The 20,159-nt window shown below is 39.3% G+C and overlaps 1 protein-coding gene across 1 annotated transcript in view; it reads right to left on the reverse strand.

The window, feature by feature from the left end:
- LOC137260062 (hydroxysteroid 11-beta-dehydrogenase 1-like protein) overlaps window positions 1-14,225 on the reverse strand; it is a 98,855-nt gene extending 84,630 nt beyond the window's left edge. The window contains exon 1 of the mRNA XM_067797752.1: window positions 14,090-14,225. The gene's annotated coding sequence lies outside the window, so the exon portion shown is untranslated. The remainder of the gene's footprint in view (window positions 1-14,089) is intronic.
- Between the last annotated feature and the right edge of the window lie 5,934 nt (window positions 14,226-20,159).

Genomic DNA, 20,159 nt, shown 5'->3' on the forward strand with positions numbered 1-20,159 from the left:
GAGGTGTCTGGTGAATGAGGTGTCTGATGCATGAGGTGTCTGGTAAATGAGGTGACTGATATGTGAGGTGTCTCGTGCATGTGAAGGTGTCTGAATGCATAAAATGTGATGAATGGGGTGTCTGGTGTTTGAGAAAATGCATGATGCATGAGATGTCTGATGAAAGAGGTGTCTGGTGTATGAGAAGGTGTCTGATGCCTGAAGTGTCTGATAGCAAACATTCTTTGTAAGTTTTTGACTTGTAAATGAAAGACCATGGTAAGGATTGTCAACTTTTCTGATGGTTTTCCACATGAATGAAGCACTTGTCAAGACATTGTGGTAGGTAGAAACACATGAAATATATTTGTTCTGAATTTTGCACAAAAATGTAGGAGCTCCTTAGGTGTAGTGTCCACTGCTGAATACTGAAGAGGACTGCCCTTATCTCCAGAATGCCAGTGTGGTTTTGATGCCCTCTGTGGAGAAGTAGCAATCTTGCGGGGGCATCTTTGCAGAGTACTTGGACGTATCCACGATAACCAAATAAGAAGCCAAACCATACAAAATATTTTGACAAAACCTTTAAGAAAAGAAGCAAACACATTTGTTCATGTGTGCCACAGGAAATAATTTTAGGTTTCTCGCCCTTCCATTACAAAGAAAGATACCATAAAATAACGGATATTATATTTAAGTTGAACTGGTGGATTCAGAGATAGGTTTCAGGAAAAATTTACTCAAGTGTTAGAGGGACACATTTGTGAAAAAAATATGTAAATGTAAAAATTTTCAGAAAGCAAAGAACGAGCCAAACAAATCAGAAATGGAAAATGCTACGGTTTAAACATTCACAACTATTCTATGAAATTTGGAGTAATGTTTGGAAACTAAAATTTGGTTGTACATGTATGTGATAATTACTGCACTAGTGGAACTTCATGGTTACAGTTACCATAATGAAGCTACTAAGTGTGAATGGCTTGAATTAAGGCAGATACAATTGTATGCACATTTCCATGGGGTATGAATGATGAACTTTGAGAATTTCCAGTGGATTTAACTGCAGCTGCATAATTACACAGAGACATGGAACACTAATTTTTCTGTTTGATGATGCTACCTAGAGTTGTTTATCTGCAAGATTTTGTTATTTTGTGTCTTTAATGCAAGTGTGAGCAAACAAAATACTGCCTGATATCTGAATGACATTACTATACATGAAATGGGTTGGTGTGTTTATATACGACATCACCAACTCAATCTAAAAAGTGCAATTAATGATGAAAATGGCTTTTCCTCCATGACATCAAACAATGACAGGTCTTACACGTATGATAGAAATTCATAAGTGTCAAAATAAAAAACATGTACCATGTACCTAATTTTGAAAGGTCACTTTCTGCAATTTTACTTCGTTTAAGATGAAAGTGTATGGTATCAAGAAACAGGAAATTTCCCACGGAATTTGTACATCATATACATTTTGAATTTTGTTTGACTTCAAAGTGAGGGATGAAGATTAAGCACATCCAGGTGGATGCTTATTGCTCATTGGAGAGCATGTAAAACACTGAATGTGTGATACCCTAGTTTGTCTCATGGTCCCTGAACCACATTACTTTTCCCTACTGCCCAGTCCTCTTTGCAGTGCTAAAGCCCTAAATGAAGCAAGTCTGCAAGGTTTGTCTGTGCGGCACCCCTAGCTGTGTGTTGTATTGAGGATACTAAACAACCTTCCATATAATGCAAATTTACAATTTTTGCTTGTTTGAATCTTTCACAAGTATGTTAAACATGGTACTTGATCATGGAAGCAAGTTTAGTATTCTGTTTATTACTGTAGAAACATAAATTGATAGAAACTGCCTTCAGTGTGATGACTCTCATGTCAATATTCTGCAAGTCAACCAATGCCTATCAGTAATACCATTGCAACAGAGGCATTAGCATTGTGACATCACAAATGTAACCTTTATGATGTCATATGTCCAGAGGTATTACACTTGTGTAATATTGATGTAAAAAACAGTAACAGTATCTCCACACCCGAAAAATAAATAGAGGACACTAAATGACCTTCCATGTAATACCATTTTTATTAAACAAGTTAATGAAAATGTTTTGCTCATGAGAAAGAGATATTAGGTGTTTTGTTGGCTTTATGCATTTTGAGGTGTACCTAGGTACCACTACTTTGCCAACCTAAGTGTTAACTGATGACAGTCCCTTCACTTTTTTTCATAAAATGAAGAACAAGAATCAAAGACTTATGAGGTGGAGTTTAACCTTACAAGGATCAGATACATTAAGGGCAAAGACAATGTTTGCATTAAATCATGGTAATTTCTGCAAGGTGTTTCTCAAGTTATTCATATTATTGCATATCATGTTATTATGTTCAGTTATCTTGCTATGATTGTAACATTAAGTTTCTGTGAAGCTTTCTTTTCTTTGAGGGGGAGGGTGTTATGAGTGTGTGTTTTCTGTAATTTGTATTATTGTTGATTATGTGATAGTTATTATTGGGTCACAATGAGTTTTGAGTGACTGTTATTATGGATCACATTTCGTATCACGGTAAAAGTATTTTAGTGGCACGCATGCACGCATGCACGCACGCACGCACAGGGACTTAAACTCAGAATTATCCTGGAGTTGTACCATCATTCGGTCAACCTACATCTGTCTGTCTCTCTCTGAGACTTTGGTGAGTTGATATTATATTTGTGACCCATTACTTTAGATTTGACTCTACTACGTTGCACTAGAAACCTCTATTCTGAATCAGTGTATCCTGCTCTTTGGTCAGTACACATTATTGAATATTTTACACTTGTCAGTGTTATATTTTGCTGATTCATTGGAGATTTCTTATACCTTTTGTCACAGCAAATTATTAACTGTAACACACATACTAAATACATGATATGGGGAGGCTGTTCCAGTTGAGTGCACTGATACATTGATCGCAGGAACAATCAAGAGATTCTGTTGTGTTTTGAACTATTCCGGAAGATGGAATTATTTGGTGTCTTGTGAACACATTTTCCATTTGGGAATACATGCATCTTAACGGTCACTAGCAAAAGAAACCACAGACAATGTCTACCTGTTGTGCAGGATCTTGAATCTTCAGAAATAAACTGCATTGAATATACCCAGTCCTCCCAGAATAGTAAGGATGAATCTGCATTTTAGGGTTCTTTTCAATTCATTTTGGTCCAGATCTTCTACTTGAAGACACAAATAAGATATATTCAAACAGAATGATCACATAGATACCAGCTCATCTACCAAATAGGTCTGAAACAGCATGGCCTTACCAGGGTACAGTACGAATTGTAGTACAAGACCTTTGGTTTGGCCCATTTCAGTTTGTAAAATGAGATATGATCATAATGCAGAAAATTGACAACAAAACCTGACATTGTTTAATATCACAGAATGAAATGACCATAATGTTTATTTTGAATGAACAAAACTGACATTTCATGACTGACAGAAATGATGGTACAAAAACTGAAACTACAGAATTTTCTTATTGCATTACAGTATACGAAACCACAGGTAAAATACAGTGGTTCTACTAATACTGTGGTATACCGTTTCACCCACACTATCAAAGATTGTAGAAAAGCCATGTTTCTTATTTTTGAAACAGTGAAACTGAGCATATTTTCTGTTAATGTTTTTTCTGGGAGAAATAAATACTCATGGCAAGCAAATACAAAGGAAAACCCAACTAATGATAATCTGCATACATCTATGATTCAGCCTTTCTCCTTGTTTTGGGAGGAGTGTCTCCATAGAGGTCACTAGATGTCACTGTGAAAAAAATCACGTCCTGTCTTCGCTGCCCTGGCTTTAACTGGTGTTTAAAGTCTTACACTACTGCCTCATTGTGTCAGCAGCAAACACAAACCACAAAGCTGCAGTTACATCTGACATAAAAGAAGAAAATTAAATTCCCATAAATGCTGAAGTAGTCTAACTAGGCCGACATCTTGTGTAGAATACGAACATGATGTCACTCAAACGCTTTGAAATGTCAGTATTATGGTCATGAGACCAGCCTAATCTGGTCTCATAACCTTAAACAATACAAAAGAGTGTCATGCATAGTGATGTAGCATCACATGGAACTATCTTTGCTGGTAGGTCTGGCCTACCTCATGTGACCATGCATAAAACAACATTCTTTCACAAACCAAAGATTACCCCAATCAAGGTCGGCACAATAAGAACAGTAAAATATAATTCTTATGAGACAAATGAAATGAACCCTATGAATAAAATCTTTTAAATATCTACACAAGTGTCTCATGCTTTCAGTTCAAACTGCATACAGATTGAACATATAATTCGAGGAGCTAATATGACGATGAAGCAGTATCACGTCTTCATTTTGTATGAGATCTTCATCCTACTACTAACTAAGATTGCCTTGTACACCGACTCTCAACCACAAGCTGTGAAACTATTGTGAAAGTATTTTAATTACTGTTGTTCACATCCTCCACTAAATTAGAAACTTTACACTCAAATTATTGCAACTAGTTGTGATGACATGTTGGCTGTTAGAACATGGTCATCCTCTTGCTTGAGATTTACTGTCATTTATGGTGATAACAAATCAACCCACAAAACAAATCATCTGTGCAGGACTGTAACATTATCACAATGGGTAATCACAGTGTTACAGCGAGACAACAACAATGTGATGTTATCACAATGGGCAGTAGAATCACCGTGTTACAGCTGGACAAAGAACATGATGCCACAGTGAGACAACAACAATGTAACGTTATCACAATGGGCAATAGAATCATGGTGTCACAGTTGGACATAGAACCTGATGTCACAGTGAGACAACAACAATGTAAAATTATCACAATGGGAAATACAATCATGATGTCACAGTGAGACAACAACAATGTAACATTATCACAATGGGAAATAGAATCATGATGTCACAGTGAGACAACAACAATGTAACATTATCACAATAGGAAATAGAATCATGATGCTGCACTTGGCTGTAGAACCCTGATGGCACCACTATGATACACTATGGTGTCTTAGTGGGTGATCTATCATGTTTTACTTCCACAGCAACTGAGTTAATGGTTGTCTGGAACAAATTAAATATACATTATTCAATAACTGTGAGCATAGTTTCAGTTAATCTAATTAAATATTTTTCTTTAGTTTTTTCTTTCCATTCAGTCTGCAAATATGTGCATATGTATGTTGTAGCTTAAAATTTTCATTCAATTCAGCAAAAGGGAGAATTAAGAAAAGACTTGACTTTTTCTTCTTCTTCTTCTTCTTCCAATTCAGTTATTGCATTACCCAGCTTTCATTTCTACTAATTAGAAAGACATGTACATGCCAAAGGCAGGCTGATGAATTATTTGAGTGTTTTTAACATATGATGTTTCCAGTATTGATGATGGTGGTGAGTTGCTGCAGGCTGGGTGTTCTAGTGGAGTGAGTCTGGTACAGGAGTCAGTCTGCTGTGATTCTTATGGCTGGACGTACATGGAGCAGGGGCTGTGTTGGGGCTGCATCAATATCTGTGTGCACTCTTAAAACTCCACAGCATATCTTAACATCCAGCCACTTACACTAATAAACAGCAGGCTGATTCAATCACAGTCCTCCACAAAGCAGGTACAACCAGCAGCTTTGTAACTTTGTATTTCATTGTTCAAAAGTCAAGAAAGGATTATTTCAAAATTGAAATGTATAATCCTTACTCAAAACTTTAACAAAGGAGACTTTCAGACATATGTGAGAACTATGTTTGTTTAAAGAAATTCTCAATAAATGGGAGAAATAAGATCAAATAAGCTATTTACTGATCTTTAAATTCAGATCCCTCAAAATCATTATATTCTGTTAACGACAACAAACTTCAATCAGCATATCATTGTAGGTTACAATGACTGGAATCAGTAGATCCTGTAGATTACAATGATTGGAATCAGTATTCCAGTGCTCAGTTAAATCACCATAAAAAATTACAGGCTCTTTATTACCCTTTTTGCTTTCCCAGAAAATGGAACTTACATGTCAACATAATGTTTTAATTTGTCTCATTGTGGTTGTGCACATCTTCTGCTTCAACGTGTTGAGTATTTTTACCAATGTCATATATACCAGTATATATTTCTCCATTCCTTGCATGGACAAATCGGTATCAGGCTAACTGCTCCCCCCCCTCCCCAGACAACTGCCCCCGGACAGCTGTCCCCTCCCCCAGGTTAACAGCCCCCAGAACAACTGCACCACCCCCAATCATAACAAAACACACAAACTAAATGTTATGATGTTATTTTTATTCATAGCACTCTATAATACCACAACACATCATCTTTAGATTCAATACAAGTATCAATTCATTTACAAGGACAGATTGTGGGATATGGCTCTTAAATATTCCAAACTGTGCATGGAGTCATATACCTCAACAACACATGAAAGTCTGTTGGCACTGTCATGGTAGGTTTTTCGTTTGGGGGGCGGTTCCTGGCCATGGGATGATGGGATTAACTAATCTGCATTAGGTGTATGTTGGTCAGTATGGTCATTAGAATGTTTTTTCTATGACATCCTGTGGTTTTCAAGATGTGACTCCGGATTAAGTGAAAGTTTTCAAAGCAACTAATGATTTCAGCTCATCCAGCAAAGGCCACATTACTGAACAACCTTCACCAAGATTAACTTTCTCCAACATTACTGAACAGCCGTCACCAAGATAACATGAGATTTATAAACATTTTGAACATATGCACTCTAATTGAATCTGAAGTAACCAGCGATAACCGCATTTGACTTGGGATACCTTTAATGAGGAAATTACCTGAATTGCTATAATGAGTAGTGTCAACACTGTAATGAGTAGTGTCAACACATACTAGCAATTTGCCAATGAATAAATTACAAAATATCAGTTAGTGCCATGGAAATTAGAGCTCATTCATCAATTGATTTTATGAGAGATGTCTACATTGTTTTTGTATTCTGTATCATTATGATGAATACTAACCTGGAGACAATAAAGATGGCCAAAATTTTTCGGTTATGGAGTTCTCAATAGTAGACATGGTCAGACTGAAATGCATCTTCATAATAATGCAAGAACAGTACAGACACATTTTTCGTATTACTTTCAAGATTTACAATACCACTCATTGAATTAAATTTGTGACATTATTCCATTGACTGCTTGCTTCACAACTTTTCAGCATTGGAATGATGTATACCAGTTTGAAATTAAAGACTTTGTTTTGTCATTTGAACATTTAATTTTGATAACAGAAAGGTTCCCAATACTTTGAACGTAATTTAAGTAGGGTAATATCCTCGTAACACTCCATTACTCAGGTTACTCTGAATTACTGGGATTTTACCCTCTACATATCGGAACAAGTTTCTAGAGATAATTTTGAACCACTAAGCAATGTTGCTATTGAGGAAAGGGGAAGATGCCCACGATGATGCTACTGACCATCTTCAGAGGGCAAGTATCCACTGTCAAATTCTTCAAAGTACCAGAGTGACAAGGTTACGCACCAAAACCTGTCTGTAGTGGATATAGAACCAATACAGACCAGACCAAGAACTGATCAGACTTAACCCCACTTTCACTGTTGTTTACGTTGTGTACATACCAAATATCACTGGAGTAGGGTTTTCTGCTGAGTTTCCAATCTTGTGTTTCCACTACAATACAATTTAAAGGGGATTTCAAGTCCACCAGCTATATTTAATATGAATAGAGTGCTGGTAATATCTCAAACTTCATGAGATCTTGCCACCATGCCCAAGAAACATGAAAATGCTTTGACCAGTTCTTTCTGGAGATGTCCAACAATGGCAGAGTCACAGAATACAAAAACAGCAAATTGGTCATGAATATTACATTCAAAACTGAAAGTGGCCACTGTAATTAATTGTCATTATCATCACATGGTTAAAGCTTAGACCTATTGCTTATTGACTGAGATAGTTATTCAGTATGGATGCAGTGGCCTCTACATCACATAGGGCAAAAACAAATAGCATCATATGATGTTATGTTTAAACTGAAAGTTGTTACACAAACAGAGCGTTGGCATCAATTTTAAGATCGACCGTAAAGGAGTATGTGAATGGCAAAATCAAGAACAATCTATGCAGTTGCTGAAAGACATGTAAATGGAGACAATCACTTTGGGCCATTACAAAAGTTGTGAATCCAGAATTTTAAAGTTGTGAATCCAGAATTTGAGGAATCGTTATAGACATGGCTGAATGAAAGCAGAAGTCATGGCTTTCGAGTCACTGGAAAAGCTATGAAAAGAATAGCTCTATGACTTCAAAAAGAACAAAGCCAGCTGTGGATGGTCACATTGCTCAGAAAAGAGAAGAAATTCTTGATGACAAAATGATGTCAATTCTGAGATGAATTATCCAAAGGAGGCAGCATCAGACTTACCCCTATGTCACTATGTGCAATCTGAAATACAGATGAAATGTGCACTTGGATGGACACACTTGGATTCTACAACTTTGAAACTACTGGCAACAAAACAGTTTCAGTGGACAGTGCAGGACATGACCCCACTGGTTTTACTAAAAGGTGTGAGACCCCTGAAAGATGCCCAAAGTCCTGGGCCAATGAAGAGGTGATGCCATTCTTATGTGGGATTCCTTTCATGTTCACTATACACTAAGAATTAAGAAATACAGATTTCACTATCATTCTAGTAGTCTGTAATAGTAAGCCGCAGCCATGTGATGTGAGCTAGAATACACTTTCAAGGATACATACAGAAACCTCTATGATGACTGGTTGTTCTGAAAAAAAGTGGATCGAATGAAAGACAAGAAATGAAAGCATCTGAGAAGATAACAATTCTATGCTGATACGGCAGGTAAGCATGGTAAGTACTCAAGTCCTGATTCACCAGGTCACTGATTATCTATAAAACACTGTCAAAACGTCCAAGATTATTTGCAGCTAGTAAAAGTTAATATACCACAAGCTTATCAGCTGATGTATGTTCTGATTAGTACTGATTGGTCATTTTATTTAGGTGAACGATATTCTTCAATTTTATGGCCCACCAATTTATGATGTGGCAATATGGTGATGGCAAAATGGCCATATCCATTGCTTTATTGTTTTTTCCAAATAAAAATTGTTTCAAAAGTTAGAGTTTGAACAGTTTCAATTTCATGAGTACTGTCCAGATCGACACTGTTGTCACTGACCATGTTTATATGTCATTAAAAACGTTCTGAAAAGCTTGAAGTTTGATCTTTTTAGGTTTTTGTTTTAGGTTTTTCATTTGGGGGGCGGTTCCTGGCCATGGGATGATGGGATTAACTAATCTGCATTGGGTGTATGTTGGTCAGTATGGTCATTAGAATGTTTTTTCTATGACATCCTGTGGTTTTCAAGATGTGACTCCAGATTAAGTGAAAGTTTTCACAGCAACTAATGATTTCAGACATCATATTGATGCGTCTGCTCTCCAATACGTTCGATGTTTGATAATTTAACATTCTTTAAGAGAATTTATTTTCTCATTCATTACAAAACATGACCAGTTTTGGTATTTTAATGTCATGGAAAGTTCTGGTGATAATCATCCCCTCTTAGTTCCTGGTTCATGTCTTCTGACAGAATAGAAAACACACAATTCTTTGGTCTGCAATGGATGTTTTACCTTGAGTGAACTGTCTCCTAGTATTTGTTACCAGTTGAGCATTACTGCAACCAATATGAGAGCTACAGGAGAAAGTGTCCTTTCAAGTGCACTATGATGAACTACTGATGACTAACGAGCTTGGAGAGTCTATCACTGAACAAAGAACGCTTAGGAGCGTGTTCAGAAGCCAGAGAGCTGTTGGCAGTAATCAATGTTTAATGTTCATATTTACACTTCCACGGTATATGCTTTCACCGCTATAGTTACAGGCCTCATCAGAGACCACACTTAGTTCCTATCAAAGAGTGACTCTACTAGTACAGACCCTGATACTGTGATGTGTCTCCACTAGTACAGACCCTGATACCGTGATGTGTCTCCACTAGTACACACCCTGATACTGTGATGTGTCTCCACTAGTACACACCCTGATACCGTGATGTGTCTCTATTAGTACACACCCTGATACTGTGATGTGTCTCCACTAGTACAGACCTACATACTGTGATGTGTCTCCACTAGTACACACCCTGATACTGTGATGTGTCTCCACTAGTACACACCCTGATACTGTGATGTGTCTGCACTAGTACACACCCTGATACTGTGATGTGTCTTCACTAGTACACCCTGATACTGTGATGTGTCTCCACTAGTACACACCCTGATACCGTGATGTGTCTCCACTAGTACACACCCTGATACTGTCATGTGTCTCCACTAGTACACACCCTGATACTGTGATGTGTCTCCACTAGTACACACCCTGATACCGTGATGTCTCCACTAGTACAGACCTTGATACTGTGATGTGTCTCCACTAGTACACACCCTGATACTGTGATGTGTCTTCACTAGTACACACCCTGATACTGTGATGTGTCTCCACTAGTACACACCCTGATACTGTGATGTCTCCACTAGTACACACCCTGATACTGTCATGTCTCCACTAGTACACACCCTGATACTGTGATGTGTCTTCACTAGTACACACCCTGATACTGTGATGTGTCTCCACTAGTACACACCCTGATACTGTGATGTGTCTGCACTAGTACACACCCTGATACCGTGATGTGTCTCCACTAGTACACACCCTGATACTGTGATGTGTCTCCACTAGTACACACCCTGATACTGTGATGTGTCTCCACTAGTACACACCCTGATACTGTGATGTCTCCACTAGTACAGACCCTGGTACTGTGATGTCTCCACTAGTACTCACCCTGATACCGTGATGTGTCTCCACTAGTACACACCCTAATACTGTGATGTGTCTCCACTAGTACACACCCTGATACTGTGATGTCTCCACTAGTACAGACCCTGATACTGTGATGTCTCCACTAGTACACACCTTGATACTGTGATGTGTCTCCACTAGTACACACCCTGATACTGTGATGTGTCTCCACTAGTACACACCCTGATACTGTGATGTGTCTCCACTAGTACACACCCTGATACTGTGATGTCTCCACTAGTACAGACCCTGATACTGTGATGTCTCCACTAGTACACACCCTGATACCGTGATGTGTCTTCACTAGTACACACCTTGATACTGTGATGTGTCTCCACTAGTACACACCCTGATACTGTGATGTGTCTCCATTAGTACAGACCCTGATACTGTGATGTGTCTCCACTAGTACACACCCTGATACTGTCATGTCTCCACTAGTACACACCCTGATACTGTAATGTGTCTCCATTAGTACAGACCCTGATACTGTGATGTATCTCCACTAGTACACACCCTGATACTGTGATGTGTCTCCACTAGTACAGACCCTGATACTGTGATGTCTCCACTAGTACAGACCCTGATACTGTGATGTGTCTTCACTAGTACACACCCTGATACTGTGATGTGTCTCCACTAGTACACACCCTGATACTGTGATGTGTCTCCATTAGTACACACCCTGATACTGTGATGTGTCTCCACTAGTACACACCCTGATACTGTGATGTCTCCACTAGTACACACCCTGATACTGTAATGTGTCTCCACTAGGACAGACCCTGATACTGTGATGTGTCTCCACTAGTACACACCCTGATACTGTGATGTCTCCACTAGTACAGACCTTGATACTGTGATGTGCCTCCACTAGTACAGACCCTGATACTCTATGATGTGTCTCCACTAGTATAAACCCTGATACTGTGATGCGTCTTCGATCTTTACCTTTTGGGTCAAATCTGGGACATAATTGATCATCATGTGGAACAAAGGGAACCTCCTGTAGAGAAATGTGGCCCACATGGAAGTTGCTTTACATGAGGAATGGTGTAGACTTGCCCATCAAAGGATCAGAAGGTTGACATGAGTATGAGGATGAGAGTGCTGGCTAATATCTTCAACATTAAACATTCAAGGGCCACACATGTAGAGACAGGGTGTTGTATGAATATCAGTGATTTTTTAAATGAACGATCACCATCATAAAATCAACATGGATTCTAATAATTTTGTCATTTCTTTTGAGTCAAAAAATGATAGGGGTTAGAAAAATATATTGATGTTGCTTCATCACTGCCACCATGAGAAATTTAAGTTTGTGTTGAAAACCTATCATTGCAAAAATACAGGGAGTGCTTAACTAAGTTCCTTGAATAATTTGGCCACAGGCAACAACTGATCACTTGCTACCGTAAATCTTACATTTTAAACCATGCAGAATGCATTTACTCTGAGATATTCAGGTATGGAAATATAACATTATTTTCTTATATCTTATCTGATATTTTTAAATGGTTTCAGGGAATCTGAAAGGGTCATGTCCTGTACTTCAAGCTCTGGATCTGATTTGTAAGAGATCAACTGATTTCTCAGATTGTGTTCCTTACCACTTGGTTGGTTGTGGCAGCTTCCATCACTACCAACACTTAAATTGTCAAGTGGATAGCCCTATGCCAACACTATCTGGCATTACTAGAATGAGGATAAATGCAGCAACTGAATTCTCTAATGACATGACCAGTAATGTAGGATGAACTTTACTTTTAAACAGTCTCCATCTAATGGAGTGTTCAAATCACATTAAAAAAACTCATCACTTTTCACTTCACTGTTAACTGCGCTATATTTTTTAGCGCTCTGAGAACCCACTTAATCTGTCTCACAGTCCCTGAACCATATTTTCCTCTTCGCTTTGCCTTCCCTGCAGTGTCAAAGTCCTGAATCAGGGAATGAATGTCTAGATTTCCCTAGGAAGTTTTGGTCTGCCTTGGGCTCCTTTTCAGTTTAAATAGGTTTGTATGTTACTATCAAAATGATATATAGTTAGAGACTAAGCATACGTCTAAGCACCTGCTTAGTTGTTGATTTCAACAGATTTTCAGCATTATTATTATCGTTATTACAATTACTAACAGACCAGGAAGAAACAATTCAGTCATGAAAAATTATATTTTTTAGAGATACAACTTCTGTTTTTAGAGATACAACTTCTCTATTCTTTATAGCCATAAAATTATCGTCACTCGTCTTCACCTCAATTTCTAAAAATGCCTATGAAAGAATTCACTCAAGCACCAATGTGTATATGTACAAGACAGTACAGGTATCAAAATCAAGACTGTTATACCATTTCTAACATACACAATACCTGTGAGAGTCATATGTATATTTCTCTACCAAAATCATTTGAATTTTCTACAGATCTGATATTCTGATACCATCAGACTAAATAGAATTTGATGCTAGGAAACCTTTTTAAAATGAGTATGCTTGGTGCAGCTAGCAGTCAGGTTATCAATGTTATCTATTTTATCAATGTGGGGAATCAAACTTGGGCCACATTAAGCACAGTTTCAACCATCCAATGCCAGTGGAACAAGTTTATATATGTTCATTTGATGAAAAATATCACACAAATGCACATTGTTTGCAGTAAACATGTATATGGTGATATTTAATTTTAACTGAGATGAGGGGTAAATATCTAACGTGGAAGTCTGGTGGGAATGATTGTAATGAAATGTTTTTCATTTCTTTGATTCAGCATCTTTGTGTTAATAATTATCACACATTACTAATATTAGGTTTTACTGACAGTCAAGTAAAGTTTAAACAGCATGCTTCATAAAAGTTTTGTCAAGATGCTATTCATTCCACTATCACCCCTGGTTGTCTGTCACTATCTGTACAAAAGCCTGTTGGAGATAAGGCCTGTCTGTCCTCAAAGCCTGGACGTGAACGTGAAAGAGGGTTGGGTGTGTGTCCAAACATTGAACATCAAACAGACACCGAGAACCGGGGTCAAAGTGCAATCACAATGCCTATCATCTGATTGTCAGTAGAAACATACGCAACAATCATGTGCTAGCAGAATTACAACGGAGTTGGTTTGCAACTCTCTCCCTGTTACCGGTCATAAAACGGAACTTACCTTTAATGTAAAGGCGGCCGGACGACTTTACAGCTGCTATGGCAAGACTCGCATGCATGTGTGTGACTAGAACAGATAGCCTGTCAGACCGAGCTGTGTGAAGGCTGACGGTCGGTGGGTCGGTCCGCGGTCATGTGATAACACTGGTGGTTATATCAGCACTCGCCGGTCGGTCCCCGCAGTACGGGGAGTCCCAGGCATGACAGTCCGTGGACAGGTGCCGGGGGTTGGGGGAGAAAAACCGTAAACACGCCCCAGGTATTGCAGCCGTTCATTTCACAGTCACGACGAATTTGTAGAGATGATTGTCGAAAGAAGCTGACAAACTACATATTTATATAAATTTATCTGGCACATGCCAAACTTGTCTGTCTGCGAATACTTGGCAACACTTGTTATATATATATTTGCCACACATATGACTTTTAAAGGAGTACAATGTATTCAGTGTTCTATTTCATTTACAAGGACGGTGAAGAAACTGCATGGAGACGCCACATAAGTACTATTATATCTTATATTCTGCATGTACATCTAAACGAGCCCTAGCTTCCCATGTAAGACTTAAAAACAGACACGTTCCTTCAATATCGGTGCCCACATGTTTAATTCTGTCCGTCTGTGATTAATATTAGTGTAACTGATGTGATGACGAAACAAAACAAATCACATTTGTGGTGACAAATGTAGCCGACTCATAAACGTTTTACTTGTGTATTGTGTACAGAGCCGAGTTAATTGTGTACCCAAACAGCTAAGGCTAAATAGAAAAAAGTAAATTGTTTCTCGGGCGTCGCTTTTATTTGTGCGCGTAGCAATTTTCGTGCCATTTAAAAAAGAATAATTTTGACTTGACGCGTCCCGGTCATCCATTTGTCTACTATAAGAATGAGGGTCTGTAAGAACGGGTGTGACTGAAACTTCCAAAGTCGGATCTCTGAGAGAAAAAAATGTGTCCCTCCCTCGTCACATGTTTTCTATAAGAAAATGAAAATAAAGTCCTACTTCCCTCGTCAGTTATGAAAAAAAATTCTTTTTTTTTTTTTTTGGCAGCCTAACTTTCGTATGAGTGTCCGTGGTCAGCGGTACGGTTGGATAGTTTTGGAGGCTGTTGGAATGAAAGTCTTTAACGTAAACAATCACAGTTTCAGTACAAATACTTTTAAAAAAATAATGCAAAAGCAAAAAAAGAGTTACTGAAGTGAATTGCCTCAGCTCCATAATGCACAAGCAAATATGGTGAAAATTCTCCTGATGTTTTGTTAAATTACCCTAGTTTATCAATTATTTAAAATTATTGAATATATGCGGTTAAACACCTCATAAGAAACACGTTATGTAGACAAAAGACAAAACTTAAATAACTATGTAAATTAGTCCCTTTACACTTTTAATGGCAAAACAACTGTCCACATACAACACTTAAACCCATCACCACGCTTTAAAACCGTCAACAGCTACAACCATCACACTGTTGTAAAGCAGTCAGCAGCTACAACCACCACACTGTTGTAAAACCGTCAACAGCTACAACCACCACACTGTTGTAAAGCAATCAACAGCTACAACCATCACACTGTTGTAAAGCAGTCAACACCTACAACCATCACACTGTTGTAAAGCAGTCAGCAGCTACAACCACCACACTGTTGTAAAGCCGTCAACACCTACAACCACCACACTGTTGTAAAGCAATCAACAGCTACAACCACCACACTGTTGTAAAGCCGTCAACACCTACAACCACCACACTGTTGTAAAGCAATCAACAGCTACAACCATCACACTGTTGTAAAGCCGTCAACACCTACAACCATCACACTGTTGTAAAGCCGTCAACACCTACAACCACCACACTGTTGTAAAGCCGTCAACACCTACAACCACCACACTGTTGTAAAGCCGTCAACACCTACAACCACCACACTGTTGTAAAGCCGTCAACACCTACAACCACCACACTGTTGTAAAGCCGTCAACACCTACAACCACCACACTGTTGTAAAGCAATCAACAGCTACAACCATCACACTGTTGTAAAGCAGTCAACACCTACAACCACCACACTGTTGTAAAGCCGTCAACAGCTACAACCATCACATTGTTGTAAAGCCGTCAACACCTACAACCACCACACTGTTGTAAAGCCGTCAACACCTACAACCATCACACTGTTGTAAAGCCGTCAACACCTACAACCACCACACTGTTGTAAAGCAATCAACACCTACAACCACCACACTGTTGTAAAACCGTCAACAGCTACAACCACCACACTGTTGTAAAGCCGTCAACACCTACAACCACCACACTGTTGTAAAGCCGTCAACACCTACAACCATCACACTGTTGTAAAGCAGTCAACACCTACAACCACCACACTGTTGTAAAACCGTCAACAGCTACAACCACCACACTGTTGTAAAGCAGTCAGCAGCTACAACCACCACACTGTTGTAAAGCCGTCAACACCTACAACCATCACACTGTTGTAAAGCAATCAACAGCTACAACCATCGCACTGTTGTAAAGCCGTCAACACCTACAACCATCACACTGTTGTAAAGCCGTCAACTGCTACAACCACCACACTGTTGTAAAGCAATCAACAGCTACAACCATCACACTGTTGTAAAGCCGTCAACACCTACAACCACCACACTGTTGTAAAGCCGTCAACACCTACAACCACCACACTGTTGTAAAGCCGTCAACACCTACAACCACCACACTGTTGTAAAGCCGTCAACACCTACAACCATCACACTGTTGTAAAGCAATCAACACCTACAACCATCACACTGTTGTAAAGCCGTCAACACCTACAACCACCACACTGTTGTAAAGCAATCAACAGCTACAACCACCACACTGTTGTAAAGCAATCAACAGCTACAACCACCACACTGTTGTAAAGCAATCAACAGCTACAACCATCACACTGTTGTAAAGCCGTCAACACCTACAACCATCACACTGTTGTAAAGCAATCAACAGCTACAACCATCACACTGTTGTAAAGCCGTCAACACCTACAACCACCACACTGTTGTAAAGCCGTCAACACCTACAACCACCACACTGTTGTAAAGCAATCAACAGCTACAACCATCGCACTGTTGTAAAGCCGTCAACACCTACAACCACCACACTGTTGTAAAGCAATCAACAGCTACAACCACCACACTGTTGTAAAGCCGTCAACACCTACAACCACCACACTGTTGTAAAGCCGTCAACAGCTACAACCACCACACTGTTGTAAAGCAATCAACAGCTACAACCATCACACTGTTATAAAGCCGTCAACACCTACAACCACCACACTGTTGTGAAGCCGTCAACACCTACAACCACCACACTGTTGTAAAGCCGTCAACACCTACAACCACCACACTGTTGTAAAGCCGTCAACACCTACAACCACCACACTGTTGTAAAGCCGTCAACACCTACAATCATCTCACAGCAGTCATTTATTAAATGCATCAATGAAATGTCTTTGAGCGTTTGTCTTCCTGAATACAACACGAGTCGGCTCACAAAGACGTTTTGTCCGAGGACACATCCTTCGTAGCTGATACCACGCTGGGATTTGATTTATCGGACGTGACTTTCCTTCAATGTCAGACATTAATATATGTTCCTGTAGTTTGACCCTAAAACAAACTATCCTCTACCTTCCTGGGTAGTCGAGTCAGAATCCAGTGTTCTGTATTTTATGGGCGCTTCTGAAATGTAAGTCAAACACTGACTATGAAGGAGGTGAGGTCCGTAATACGAAGAGAATGTCGCGGAAACGTGACAAGGATGAGAACACGTCAAGTAGATATTTGAAGATTGGACGAGTTGGGTTTACCCTATCCACTAGTCACAGATAAATGACGAGAACATGCCGCTTTAGCAACACTCCAGCAACATGACATCGTTATCTTCATACATTGTAGTCATGTACATAAGTGGTGGCGAGTGGTCCTGAGCATAGAGCTCTAGGCAACAGCAGTTGAAGATAAGCACCGTCCAGCTCGGACAGTCCTTGGATGGGTGAGCGGTGAAACAAAGACTTGTAACTAGAACTCTCTAGAGCCTAAGTGGCAGGTTGGGTTATCCGCGGTAATGATAATCAGATTCCAGTGATCCCACAGCGTAGATGAAGAGAGCGTGACAATGGCAGATGTGACAGCATAACATTGTAGCCGTTGAGAATGTGACAATGAGGTGATGTGTCTACATAACACAAACTAATGGGTGAGAACATGACCACGATGAGATATGGCACATGGTGAGAACGTGACAGTGAGAAGACAGCATGACACAGTGTGAGAGTGACACCTGACCAAATGGCGAGAACGGAGCAATGGGGATATGTGACTGCATAAAAGTGAGAACGTGACAATGGGGGAGATGTGACAACCTGACAGATTAGATGGTGACATGACAGTGTAGATGGTGAGAACGTGACGTAGATGAGATTTGACAACGTGGGTGAGGATATGTGACATGACAGTGTAGATGGTGAGAACGTGACACTGAGATGATGATAACTTGATGATAATTATGATGCAAAAACAGGTATGTTTTTGTAAGACGATTTGGGGGGATAGTGAGGGTTCCCATATTTTCAAACGGATAGCTAAACCTTTCTCATCATTTTTACTGAAAGGACCCTGTCTAGGTCCTAAATAGCTTACACAATAATTTAGTTTTGGTTCAGTAATAACTATATTTCGATTCTTGGGGAGGTGGGGGGGGGGGGGGGGGGATTTAATATATTGTCTTTGAGAAAAAAAGTCATTTTCCCCTCATACCAGCTCTTTCCTCCTAGTTGTGGGCCACACGAAATCAAAACCTGGTTCAGTGGCTCCTTTACATGCTTGCACGATCCTAGAACAATATATAGCACACTTTACACCAGGCAGCGACTGGTCCTGGGCAGCAAAGAGAAAGTCCTTTCTCACTTTGAAGACCAACAGACCACAGCCAAGGGAAGAACTTCTTCTCTACACGTTGCTCACGAACTCGTAGCACATGAACCATGAATCCAAAGCAGCAGTTATTCAGAGACTTGAAAACCTACGCCCGTGTCAATTGGCCGATCATGTCTGTTTCGCCCAAAAGTACTGAAGCATCAGTATGAACACTGAGATTGTGACCAACATCTTTTGCTCGTTTAAAATAACTGTTAAATGAATGCCTTATCTTCAACGTGAGATTTAGCATGGTTCACAAGAACATGTAGAAAACACATATATTTGAGCAAAAGTACAACAAAAATTCTATAATGATGACTCTCCACGTTCATCAAACAACGACCTCTAATTAAAACAGAGGGTGCCGTAGGACTTATTAACCGATATGGCGTGTGAGGAAGTCTTTAGTCGGAATTTCTTGTTTCATCAACAACACCTATCAAAGAAAAAAAAGAACACAAAAGAACGTGCAGGGATAATTATTTGTGGCTTTGATTTCAAAAGTTTCCTAAATCTACATCTGTATTCCGTAGGAAGTTTTACGTTTGTATGGAAAATCTGGAGTTTGTCTCTGACCTGCATCTCTAAGTAGGTATAGGCCTGATAAGATGGTCAGTAACTTCTCCTTCAAATAAATCTGAACTGAGGAGGTCCAGGATGATAGATCTCCTCTTGGTTAAGCAAAACGCTCAACTGATCGAATGACAGCCAGAAAAGCAAAGGGATAAATGAATCATATACAAATGTTCCTCTTGTTATGGAAATGCGTTCTGAGGTCAGAACACGCCTTTGCGAATACATCTTATGTTCAGTATTAAAGATTAAAGCTAAAATCATTCTAGTGACCTCAGAATTCTTTTAAGAGGTACAGAATGGTAAGCTTTTCTGTAGTCAGTCCAGCACATTTAGTACGGCAGATAATGGAAAAATCGTTCACTTTGTGATACAGGCAACAAAATTACTGAACCAAAAATTTGCTCCTTACAACCTCACCATCCCTTCCCCAGATCCAATCTGCCCCATATAATACATATCACTGGAGGTGCACCCTGTGAATATTCTGCATTGTGTCTTTGGGCGGAGATGTTGGACGGAGATGT

This window comes from Haliotis asinina, chromosome 13, assembly GCF_037392515.1.
Source record: "Haliotis asinina isolate JCU_RB_2024 chromosome 13, JCU_Hal_asi_v2, whole genome shotgun sequence".
NCBI classification, from domain to species: domain Eukaryota; kingdom Metazoa; phylum Mollusca; class Gastropoda; order Lepetellida; family Haliotidae; genus Haliotis; species Haliotis asinina.